This window comes from Balaenoptera acutorostrata, chromosome 10 (genome assembly GCF_949987535.1).
Source record: "Balaenoptera acutorostrata chromosome 10, mBalAcu1.1, whole genome shotgun sequence".
NCBI lineage: Eukaryota > Metazoa > Chordata > Mammalia > Artiodactyla > Balaenopteridae > Balaenoptera > Balaenoptera acutorostrata.
The window spans coordinates 20,110,661-20,124,135 of record NC_080073.1 but is presented as its reverse complement, the minus strand read 5'-3'; the positions used below and the strand labels follow the sequence as shown (position 1 = coordinate 20,124,135).

The following is a 13,475-nucleotide window of genomic DNA, read 5'->3' as shown; positions in this document are numbered from 1 at the left end:
ACGTGGGATGACGTCTTGCTGAGAATCTGGCATTAAAATTTAAAAAGACATAATGAGAAACAGTAGCCAATTCTTTCCCTCTATAAAAAGCAGCATTGACCTTGAGCAATGCAGAGACAGGTGAATAACTGTCAATGAACAAGTGTGATCTATTTTATACAGTCCCTATGTTTAACTTGACTTGGAGCCAATTTTTCAACTGGATAGCTCTCGTGCCAACATCTGCTCCAGGCTGTGCTCTTTTATACGTAGTGGGCAGCTTGTGCACCAGAGGAAGTTGTCAGACAGTGGTTGTGCCCCTGGGTCCATTGACAGCCAGGCTCTTCTCGATTATCCACTGCAGAAGTGCTCCCTGATCAAGCTGCTCCACTCACGTTCCAACTGACAGCACTAGCTTTGGAGTGGGCTCCCAAGAAGACCATTTTTTTTTCCCTGCAAAAGTATTTTAAAAGGTGATACAGATCAAAGACCTCAAAAGACCCTCAACTCCATGTCAGGAGACCTTTGAGAGCCCCTTCCTGAAGTAAAATTGGATTCATGTGTCCATCCATTCAACGTGTTTTTGAGAACCTACTACGTGTAATTTATTGTTTGGGGGCGGGGTGAGTCAGTGAGTAAATCAGTGGCCAGAGAAATTAGGACAAATAATTACAACTTCCATCTGTGTCCCTTTTCAGGTCTGAAACAAATGGGTAGGGGCAGCGGCAGTGGCAGACATATCCACTGCACCTTGGATATGGCGTCCTTAGGAGTCCGCAGAGCCACCAAAAATGAGAGTCTCACTCCAAAGAGAAATTGGACTAATCCAAAGGTGGTGTTTTTAAAAGTGTGGGCTACCTGTGCCAGAATCACCTGAGCTCTGCCTTGGACCTACCTTAATCTATGGGGGTGAAGCCCCAAATGTTTCTAATACATACTCGTTTTGAGAACGATTGTTCTGAGTGATTTGAGAAAGTCACCTCATTCAGTGTGATGGATCTGGTCTCTAACATCTCAAAAACCTACCAGGCAGATGGCTGACCTTGCCGAGGGAAGGGTCATAAAGCTGAAGTATAATAAATATGTGGCTGGGAAATTCATTGTTCCCCACTCACTCAGGGAATTGGTCTTCACCTTTCACCAGTGATGGTAACTAGGTCCAGGTCATATGTCATCTCCAACAGTTTGGTAGGGACTGTTTGAAGTACTGTTTTATAGATTCTGATTCCATTCTTTGGCTCAATAGGAAAGAATTTTGTAATCAATTAGCAATGTTAGCCATGACTCTCCACAGGGGAATAGCATACCCTTCATCACCTTGCTTCCTGTCGATGCCTTGCTTTAGCCTCTATCACTTTTAGGAAGCAAGGAAAGGCATGCACACACTATCCAACTCTGCTCCAAATCTGAAGAGGATTTGGCATTGGATAGGAAGTAAGCGGCCTTTGAAATTATACCATTGCGAGTTTGCCTGCTCTGTGGGGATTTGTACACTTTTGCATCTCTCTCCTGCAGTGCAGATCATTGGAAGGCCTTGTCCAAGAGGGAAAAAAATAAAAATAGAATTTGTTTTGAAATAAAACAAGATAGATCTACAGCCTTCCATGACCCGCCCTCTCTTTCATAAGTTGAGGGTCAGTGGAAAGTAATTATACCCTTAGTGCTCTAAACAAAACACTCCTTACTTTAGAGATGAGTTCTCTAATGTGGCCAGGGTTTACATTTTATTATAGAAGACTTCTTTAATCAGGAAAATTTGTGTACTAAGGTAGTGGAAAAGAAAACTGCCGAGGCTGGAAACTGGAATCATCCACTCTTAGGGAAAATTTATATAAAACCCAATTCATTTTGTTTGTTTGTTTGACTTTTGTTTGTTTCTATATTCTTTGATGAAAGAAAAGTTACAATATCCTTTGCCTGAATTGCTCCATATTTTTCATGAAATATTTCATACTCAGAAGCATATCTCTAATGCGTACACAAGGCATACAGGTAGCAGATATCCATGCACCTACCATCCACTTATAGAAAAAGTCCTACCCTGAAGCCCCAGCATGTCCCTAGCTGATTGGATGCCCCCATGTCCCTACCTTGACCCTTCCAGAGACAATCACTATTTAGCCATCTTGAAGTTTTTTAATTACTAAGGGATATGATAATTATAACTCCTTACTAGGCAAACTCTTGAAGCTTTCTCATTGAAAATGTTCCAGACTGGCTAGCCATGATTTAACTCTTGTTTGTTCTAATTTGTGTTCCTCTCAAATTGCTAAAACAGAAAAGGCTCTTGGTATTACAGTAAACTGTGTTTCATAAGTGGGGGTGAGAGGTAAGGAGTTCTTGCCCCTGAAGATCCAAATGTGACCACAAAATTAGGAAGCCCACGAATGGCAGACTTTTCTGGAAGGGACTATTGAGAGATGGATGGATGACTACATAAAGTACATGAAGTTAAAGCCAAGTTTCCTGGCAATTGTTTGAAGAAAGGATTTCAATCTTACCTATAGAGGTTGGTTGGTTGGTTGGTTGGTTTGGTTTTGTTTTTGCTTTGTTTTATTTTGTTAAATACAGATGCCAGAAGGTCCAATTGAGACCTTCTAAAAATGAATGCTTGGAGATGGAGGTAGTTATGTTGTATATGTCTGTGTATCTATTTTTACACGCATGTATACACACGTGGTGAATCTGTTGTGCAATCCTGGTTAAGAATCATTGGTGTAAAAGAAGCTTTAGATTTCTTGCATCCCTTTTGCAGTCTGAAATTACTTCAGTGTTCCCTAGACCTTCAGCTCTTAGCTAGGCACTGTGGAGAACATTTAGATGAAGAAAGCTTTGTTCCTGCCCTCAGGAAACTTAGAGTGAAATGGTGGCATTGTTCTGCAAATGAGGTGAAAGCTGATGGTCCACCTGAGTGTCTCAGGATAGTGTATAAGAGTTCAGCTAGCTGTGCCTTAAAAATGTAGTAGGAAGTCTGGAAGTAGGCAATCCAAGATTGTTATCGCTGCTCAACCATCCTGGCAGGGCCCAGGCTCTTTTTAACTTCTATGCTACCCTTAGTGAGTTAGCATTCTTTCTCATGCTTGATGTGTTATGTGGTCAATATGTCTGGTCCATCTCCAGACATCACATCCATGTTTCTGGCACAAAGAAGAGAAAAACGGTAGTGTGCTAAAATGTTTAAAAAGACTTGCCAGTGAAGTCTGGCCTTCTAAAATTAGGAAAACAGGGACTTCCCTGGTGGCGCAGTGGTTAAAAATCTGTCTGCCAATGCAGGGGACACGGGTTCGAGCCCTGGTCTGGGAAGATCTCACATGCCACGGAGCAGCTAAGCCCGTGCGCCACAACTACTGAGCCTGCGCTCTAGAGCCCACAAGCCACAACTACTGAAGCCCACGTGCCACAACTACCAAAGCCCGCACGCCTAGAGCCCGTGCTCTGCAATAAGAGAAGCCACCGCAATGCAAAGCCCGTGCACTGCAACGAAGAGTAGCCCCCGCTCGCAGCACCTAGAGAAAGCCCGCACACAGCAATGAAGACCCAATACAGCCAAAAATAAATAAAATAAATGTTTAAAACATTACAAAAAAATTTTTTTCAATAAATAAAACTAGGAAAACAGTAGCTTTCCAGGAAGCCCTACCCAACAGATTTCCACTTACATCTCCTTGGCCAGAAGTGTGTCACATGGCCAAACCTAGCTGCAAGGGAATCAGGGAAACTAATCATTTTTCCTAGACACATGGTCCCCCCAGTCAAATTCAGGGCTCTGTTAACAAAGAAGAAAAGGAGAATGGAAGTTGGGTGGGCAACTGAGACAAGACTGATGTCTTCTTTGGTGGAAGGGAGCGTGAAATGAGAGCTAGGGCCTGGACCTAGAGAAAGATAAGGATGCTTCCCTCTTCGGGGAGTTCACAACTTATCACTCAGTTGGAGGAAACCCTTCTTCTGCCCATTTGACTTAAGATTTGGGTTAATGCTGTTGGTAATGGCCATCTTTCAACTATACATCTATTGATTTCCTGACTCTGAGAGCACTCTTTTCAGGTTCTTACTGTGCACTTCACTGACTCACACAAATGCCAACAGCAATAACTATGTCCCCAATAAGTGCCCAGTCCAAGTTAAGGGATATTTTTTACCCTGATTAATATAGACATTAACCACTATTTCTGCATACAGTTGCCTCATTTAAGCCATATTATTTGGTTTACAGACTTCAGTTTAAAAAACAAAAAAACTATTAAGTGATGGAGCTCACAACTAGCTGTATGCAATTTATGCCTGGTACAATCTGATTTTGGAGAAGGAGGGCCTGGGGGTGGGGGGGGTGAGGCAATTAGAATGGTCTTGGGCAATATATTAGCTCTGATTTTGTTCCCATCCAAACTATGAAAAATATATTACTGTGTGTTCTTACTACATTTATTATGTTTTGTTTAATTTAGTCATAAACCTATTCTAAAACTGCCTTCCTCCTATAACCAAATTTCCTGGATTTAATTACTTCTTAAGGACCAGTTAATTTGGGTTTTTTTCTTTTGCCCTCTCAACATGCTGGCCCTCACTTCCTTAAGAGATTAATTTTAAATTCTGGAGAAAATTTTGGTTTTGCCCACTGTGCAAAGCTCTCATTCAGAATGGACTGGGTTGGAATCACTCAAGATCCCAAACCCCCTTAGAGCTGGTAAGAAAAAGAGAACATTGGGTATCAGAAACACGATCACTGGGTATACCTACCCATGCCCCATAACTAAGCTGCCTGCTGAAAGTTAGATGAAATTAGATTTTGTTATTGGTATTCAACATGAGCTATTATGCTTTTCTAATAATAACTTCAATAATAATATAACCTTTGTTTAACTTGGGCACCTGGTTTGCTAAATGAGACCCCAGCTGTCAGTGAAATACCTACCTCAGTAAAGGAGTGAAAAGTTAATAAATTCATAATATGAGTAAAGAAAATAATAATAATGCTTTGCTTCCCTCCAAGGAATTCAAAGCGCTGTGTGGGTACTATTTCATTATTCTCCATATAAATCTTAGGTTCACGGTAGGAAAAAAGAAAAATTTTAACCTTAGAAGAAACTGACTATGGAATTACAGTCTGTTTTGATTCCAAAATAAATCCCCAGTCCATCTACTTCTCTCCATCTGCATGGCGTCCATATGATCCAAGCTGCCATCAACTCGCCTGAATTACTAAATAGCCTTAACAAATTTCTCTGCACTCGTTCTTACCTCTCCATAAGCAATTCCTGACAGAGCAATCAGAATGTTTCTCTTTTTTTTTCATTGAATCAGATGATATCACTCCTAAGCTTAAACCACTTCAATGGTTCTTCTTCATTCTTTGCCTTTACTTTACCTACTCTCTCATCCTCAGCTTCTTTTCTTTTCCTCCAACAAGCCAAGAGTTTGCCTATCTCAGGACTCTTTCAACTCGCTGGCCTCACTCTAGCACATCAGGTTTTGCCATGGCTGTTCCGTTCTCTTCCTTCAGGTCTTAGTCATCTTCTCACCAAGTCTTTCTTAAGCTTCCTACCTACCCAGAGTAGCTCCCCTCTCCACGTTGCTCTCTATCCCACAAGTATTTCTTTTCTTTACAGCATCTATCTCACACTGCATTTATCTTTGTACGCTCCTATGTGTTCCCTGTTGAGGCTTCTTCCCCTCACCCCACCCACAAGTCGAACGTAAGCTCCTGAGAGCAGGCACGTTGTTGGCAATATTCTACTGGTGTATCTCCAGGGCTTCGCGTGGTGTCGGGAGCCCAGGAAGTGTTCATAAATATTTTTTGAATGAATGAATGAATGAATGTTGAGATCACTACTGTCTGTATCCCGCACAACTCCTCTTATTCTTCTCTTTTCCACAGTCACAACTAAATTCAGAAGGTATGTCTGTGTCTGTGCACACCTTCTCATTGAGGTAAACTGGTTGAATGCTTGTTTTCCACCCAAGCTATCTGCTCTGCCTTATGGGGACCTCTTCCTCAGTAACACCATGTCCTCCCTCTCTGCGATAATACCCAATATCTAATCTCTGATCTTTGAGAAGCTCACTGTCGTCATTCCAGGCTCTTGTATCCTTCTGGCAAAGCTCGGGTGCATGCTGAGTTGTCCTATAGTAAAGAAATCCCTTCTTTTAATCCAGGGAGTAAGTTATCATAGATTGGATTCTCCTAACACAAGAGGTATGAGTTGGTAACAAATTCTGGGGATGATCTCCAAAAACAAGCAGGTGGAAATAAAATTCCACCTGCGAAGGTCCCTCTTATTAACGCTACGGATCCTGTTCCATTAGCGAATCTCATTGAAGGTCCCTTTTGACCATTGTGAGTTTATCAAATTCCTGATGATAGATCATAAATCTAATTGTCTCTTGACAGACTTTTTTTTTTTCTAAAGCAGATTTCTTCCAGGTGTTTGGGTATGAATCAAGCCCTGACTTTAATGCACTGATAGGAATTAGCCTCCGTAATAAACTTAATCAGAAGCCGAGGCCACTGCAGTATCGCCGCACTCAGATTCTTAGCTGCTAATCAAATTCTCCTCACTTCCTTTGCAGAGGGCCACAAATCCTTTGAGGCCTAAGGAATCAGCCTCATTTCTCTGTGTGGGAAGTCTCCATGGGAGTCCATTCTTTATTAAACTTTCATATCAGGCATTTCCACTCTTATTCATTGGTGAGAGGGGTCCTCTGTGCCTAACATTGTTTGGCCCTGCTGAAATGGGCAGTGGGCAGTGGTGGCGCCAGGGCAGCAAAAGCCCCCGCCCAGAGCCATGCCAGCCCATGTTGCCAGCTTGTCGTGATTCACGACTTCATCCATTTTTTTGAATCGGGAAATAGAATTGGACATATCTGTTGTATATGTCAAGGCCCCTCATTTGTCAAAGTATTAGTGGTCCAGTGTCAACATAAATACATCTGTCCATAAATCTTGACAGGTATAAAGATTTGTTGCATCTGAAAGGCATGCCTCAAACATTAGACCCCTTTTTGATTCCTAACATGATTATCTTTAAAGGCAGGCATTTCAGATGCCTTCTGAATTGACTTCTGTCAGGTGATTGAGTGGCTTCTGCTGACTTATCTACTCTTATGAAGTTAATACCATCCTGGCCCCTGCTGTCACCTGCCTCGAAGGCCACCTGGACTGTGGCAGAAATTACATTCTTGATGTGGTCATTATTCTTTACTGTGGAAATGTCATCGTTCTCAGGCTTTGATTTTGTTTTGTTTTTTGAGTGGGACACTATCATCGTTTTGTTGGTTCGCAGGGAAATGGGTTTGGTACATTGGTCAAATGAAGGATTTCCTAGCACTCGGATAGCCAGGAAACTCATAAAACTCTACCGTGAAAGCAGGCCTCTGCTGTGAGATAGCAAATAGCTTTGTAATCACTTGATGGGGGAATCTGCGAACCCAAGAGGAAGGAAATGTCATCTGGTGGTGAGACAAAAGGGCTTCTTCTTTGTATGACAGTTAGCATTTATTGAGTGTTTATTACTTGCCAAAGTCTACGCTAAGAGCTTCCCATACTGTATCTTCTTTAATCTTCCCAACCACCTAAGAGATACTATTAAACTCACGCCCAGGAGCCTTCCCTAAGCTGCCTAAGGCCGACAGCTGGTAAGGGGTGGAGCAGATATTTGACACCAACTGTCTGACTCAACAGCAATCAGATTTCCTACCCTAAACTCTTAACCACTGTCCTGTGCTGCAGCCTGCTTCTCTTTGTTTCACTTTCTAAGGCACTAAGGGTTGCTTGATGCTTTAATTTACCCTGCTCTAAAATAGGCCCAGGGATGCTGGGAAAGCTTACGAAGATCACACATTTGTCTACTCTCTGGTGTTTAAGATGAGCCCAAACCCTGATTTTTGCCATTTACATTGAGATTTGGAAATCCTTCTTCTCCAGGAATTCTGTTGTAGTAAATGTTTTAAAACTAGGAGATTAGAAATATGTCATTAAATAGAAAAAAACAAAACTATGGCTGTTGTGCTCATTGTTGAAAATACAGAATTCCCTAATTCATAGTTCTGTTTCTTATAATCTCACTTTGTTTGCAGTCCATTTTTTTCCCATCTTTCTTGCTTTTCTTCCTTCCCTTCCTTCTTTATTCCCTTGTGCAAAATCACTAATATTGAAGATTCAACTTTGCGGGTCCCTTTTGGAAACCCTTTAACCTCCAGCGGGTATCTTCTTCTTCTTTCTGAGACTCCTCTGACCCCTACCTGTGTTGTTTGTTCAGAGACATCAAACAGAAATTTCCCTTCAGGAAAAATGAATCAGGTGCCAACTCTGCCGTCCAGAATTTCTTTAGGATACTCATTTAAAGGCGTGTTTTCCTGTTTGAGTTTGATGGACATTCATTCAATACCTACTGTGTATATCCTGGGAAATCAAAGGTGAAAACTTGAATCTGATCTAAATCTTTCAAATACCTGGGGGACAAATGGATATACACGTACGTTCACATATGTGAGTCAGCATTTCTTTCAACTGAAGGCAACAATTATAAAATAATGTATAAATAGTGTAATGTGGACAATGTATAGGGATGCTAATAGATTTTAGATTAAGAAAAAATTGTGGTAATACAGAAAGACTTTGTAAAAGAAGCGTGATTCATGTGATTATTTAGTACAGTGACAGTAGTAAGTAGGTAGCCTTCAAATTGGTGGTGAGGGAGGAAAGGACATTCAGGCAGGGTGAACGCATGAACAAAGCCTGAGACAGAAGTAAAAACACTAGTTGGATTGAAGGATGGGCAGCACGTCGCCATGGAGGAATGTGGACTAAATCTGGGAGTGATAGAGCCCATTCATTTCTGGAACAGTTGGGTGACATGAATGAATGGGTGCTTGGAGTATATTAAATTGTCAACCATGTGAAGAATGCTTTGAAATGGTGAAGAAGGTAGGGAAGACAGAGAGACGCTGCTTCTGATCTTGGAAAAGCTGAGGCTTTTTGGCCTTCCACCTTCCACCTAACTGTCACCTCTTCAGTGAGCCTTCTCTGGCTCTAGTCACTAATCAGTCCTGCTCTATCACATCACCCAAGGAAGACAAGTTTCCTACTCCCAACAATGCAAAAAGAACAGGGCCATTTCCTCTAACTGAGCTGTCTCTTCCACAGAGAACAGTCTTAACCTGATGTAAGTTTTTACAAATTTAGGTTTATTGGCACCTCCTGCCACCCTTAATCCTAATGGGGCAGACGATGAAGGCCTACAAGCCCAGAACTGATAAAGGTGATAGAGATCCCCTTTCCAGGTAGGTTATAAAGAAGTGGTCCCCAAACCTCTGCACCTGGAGAACTCGTTAGACACAGATGAATGGACACCACTTGCAGAGTTTCTGATCCAGTAGATCTGGGATGGGGCCTAAGAATTTGCATTTCAATGAGTTCCCAGGTGATGCTGATACTGCTAGTCTGGGACCTACACTTGGAGACCTAGGGACAGAGAGCACTTTTAAGGTGGAGGAAAGAGGATATTGCCCAACGGCAAGTTGCCATAGAGCCCCCTATTGGTCAGAGCAGGAAGTGCAGTTCAGAAACAAGGCTCCTGCCCTTAGAACTCCATCATGAACTGGTTCCTGCATGTCCTAGCTACAACAGGCTGCCCCGGCAGAGGGCTGGAGGGATCCTTCTTTTACAGGGCTGAACACCAGAATGTCTCCAGGCATTATGAGCTGGTCACACACATACAGAAATCTACCAAAATTGTGATCCAAACAGTATCAGCTACACCATCTCTGTGGCACTGTAACCACCGCTGTACATCATCTTATTTACAACTTAGAGTCTGCAAACCTCCAATACGATTCTTCATGATGCCAAGTCACACGGCTTTTCATATTGTGCCCTCCCCGAAATCAAGATGCAGCTGATATTCACTTTCCACAGGTCTTTGGTACTCACCACTCTGGTATGAGAAGGGTGATGGGGGGTGATAGGTGAGAAGAAGCAGAGAGAAATGGACAAAGACGCAGGAATATGTATTGAGGGGATGATCAGAGGAAGGGAAGATATGGAACATCTGGGCAGAGGAGACTAGCAGATGCAACAAGTGGGGAGAGAGGGGGAGAAACAAAAGAGAGGATAAGAGAAGAGACGGAAAAGAGGAGGAAGTAGAGTGCCAAGCAGAGGGACTTCCTACCAGAATTACCCACAGCGAGGTTTCTCTCTGCCTGTTGCCACAGCGGAGGACACCTTGCCCTCTGTTTGCAAGGGTGATGTATGATATAAATCCATCTAAGTGAACTTGAAAGAGCTCTTTGCACAGTGCAGAAGACAAGTTCTAGGTGGTGAGAAAGCCTTGTGCTATATTTTAATTAAAGCATTTCTTTCTTCTTTAGTGCATACAGTAATGGTGCTTCTTATAATTGTGGAGCCTTAGAGCTGATGAAATAGAGTGATTTAGGGAACAGCAACATGACAAAACAAAGACATGTTTGTAACAAGGTTGGCTTTTCTTTGGAAATTTTCCAGGTGGCCGTTTCCAACATACTCTGTTTTAATTCGCTGCATAACACTTAGCATGACAAGGATCTGCTCTTTCGATAATATTTGCTATTATTTGTCTGCTTGTCTTTTTCTTCTAAAACAGGGGTTGGCATTTTCCGTTAAAGGGCTAGATAATAAACATTTTAGGATTTGTAGGCAGTGAAGTCTCTGTCACAACTATTCAACTCTGATGTTGTAGTGAGGAAGCCACCATAGACAGTATGTAAACAAATGCGCATGGCTGCATTTCAGTACAATTTTATTTTTTAAATAAATGGGCTGACAGGCAGTGGCCCAGACTTGGTCCCTGGGCAATAGTGTGTCCATCCCTGGTCTATAGGTAAGGTGGGAATATAAATGTGTATGCTTCATCCACCATCTTGAGCCAGGAAACATTTATTTTTAATAACAACTTTATTGAGTTATAATTCTCAATAATAACCTACCATACAATTTACCCATGTAAAGTATATAATTCACTGGTTTCTAGAACATTCACAGATATGTGCACCTGACACCACAGTCAATTTAGAACATTTTCGTTGCCTGAAGAAGAGATCCTATATTTAGTTCTCATTCCCCTATCCCACCACTACTACCACCACCATCCTGGCCCTTAGCAACCACAAATCTAATTTCTGTCTCATAGACTTGCTAATTCTGGGCATTTCATATAAATAGAGTCATATAATATGTGGTCTTCTGTGACCAGCTTCTTTCAGTTAGCACCTTGTTTTCAAGGTTCATCCATGTTGCAGTAAGTATTAGTATTTCTTTCCATTTTTATGATCAAGTAATATTCCATTATACGATATACCACTTTTTTGTTTATAAATTCAGCTGATAGACATGTGGGTTGTTCAGAACACATTTTTTAATCTTTTAACCTCTTCAGTTGTGTCACTCAAAACTCTAGAATTCAAAAATGTGCCTGGACTTACAACACACACACACACACACACACACACACACACACACATACACACGCATGCATATACACATCAGGAAGCCCTTAAGTAGAAAGTTTCAATGAATTAAGTTAAAGAAACTAACTCTACTATTTTTATTGCCCTTCTAGACTCACCCACATTCTCCCAATACTATGTGGAACTCAGGGCATTCCTGACAGGCTCCCTTCCCACTCACTTTGCGTTTCCCTGAATTCCCAGGCACCATGGATCATCCAAAATCCTGTGTTCAAGGAGCTTCTTGAAGGTTACATGCAAACAAGGTAGCAAGGAAGGGTGAACACACATATTACGTGCATCTCCTCTGTTCACATGCATGGTCTGTCGTTTTAGGACTTCACTTACAAAAATAAAGCGCTGGTTCAAAGGTAAAATTATTTAAAATTTCAAGATGGAGACAGCAGAGCATGAGGGTCAGTACAGACCCTTCTGAATTTAGGGCCCTGTGCGACTACACAAGCCACATTCCCATGGAACTGTCACCGTCTACTTGTGTCTATCGTGAAACACATCCACGTCTTCTTCAAATGCTCAACATTGGACCTTCAAGAAGCATGAAAACGGACTTCTGCTGTGTTACATCCCTGACATCTCTAAGAAACACTCAAACAACTTTCCTTAGCCCTGAAAGGAACCAGTTTTCCGTGTTCTTTGGAGGTTATGAGCTTAGATTTGGTCATTGAAACACAGTTTGTACTCTCTTCCTTAGAGCTAGGGCAGACCTCATGCAAATTTCAGCAAATGTGAAAGCCACGTCCACTAATAACATCCAAAAATGCAAGAAATGAGATGGATTCGGCATAAATTGTCTGCACTTTTCAACCCGTAACTGAACAAAGTCATAATTGCGAATCTCCTGGTTTTACTTGTCACTAATAATGGTCTCTTACTTGACCAGCATGAAGTGTTATAGTTACACATGCCATGAGAATTCTAATTTTCAGTGAGGAGGGTCAACTTCTCAGCCGTGGTTTTTACACAAATTATGTTTCTCTTTTTGTGGCAGCTTTTAACTTGCATATGTAAATTTAATTACTTGAGGGGAAAATATCCAGGCATCTTGGGTGACTATTATAATGACCATCCCTAACTTATATAGTGTTTGGAACTTTATATCAGGTTATTTTACAAGAAGAAGTGGCAATGCACTAAAGGGTATACAGGGTTTCTGTTGGAATCCCAATTTCAAGTCCTACTTTAACAAAAAAGACTGAGTTAACCTTCCAGTGAATACTCTCTGAAACATAGTCTTAGAAAATGGGAGGAATCTGATTTGTATGTCTCTTCTCATCAGCTTGCTCCCCAAATTACCCAAATAAAATGTTCCAAAACTGAGATGCAAAATAATTCCAATTCCTTCTTTGCTTCCTAGTGGGGAAAAAAAAAAAAAAAAATGTAACAGAATACCCTGTCTGGCAAACAAAAAAAAAAAGAATGCAAATTAATTAAGTGGAGAAACCTTTTTCACTAAAGGTACACAGAAGGCCCGAAAACACATTAGACATTTCTAAAGATCACAAATATAGCAAACACTGAGAGCGGGCTGTCAAAAAAAAAAAAGAAAGAGAAAGGAAGAAAAAGAAGCCTTCTCTGAACATAAGGTTCTTAAAAGACATTTTGAGAGGAATTAAATCTCTCTTGCACCTTTAAACTCTCTTTCTCAGCTATCAATAGAGTCTGCTGGATATGGAAGCGGTTTAGGGTGACACGCCCTTCACTTATTTGGGGAATGTGAATTTTCCATCCTGCCATTACCTGGCACCCGGACAAGTGTTATAAAAATATGTCATCATAAGCAGCCTAGAATAAATACTCAAATCCTCAGGGTTGTTTATCATTTCTCAAATGTCTTCCCCGGATTTTAACATCCTAGATCTTTGTTACGTTTGGGGAGGATAGATTGTTTGCAGTATGCGTGGATGGCCAACCCAAAGGTCGTGGCATGTAAGCCAGGGAGCGTTCCAGCATGTGGCAAGGCGCCCAGCAGCTTACCTCGGACCACTTTTAAACGGATT

At 41.5% G+C, this 13,475-nt stretch overlaps 1 long non-coding RNA gene across 2 annotated transcripts in view; it reads left to right on the top strand.

Moving 5' to 3' along the window:
- The window catches only part of LOC130709105 (uncharacterized), a 714,106-nt gene that overhangs the window by 688,745 nt on the left and 11,886 nt on the right, over window positions 1-13,475 (top strand). The gene's annotated exons all lie outside the window — the stretch shown is intronic.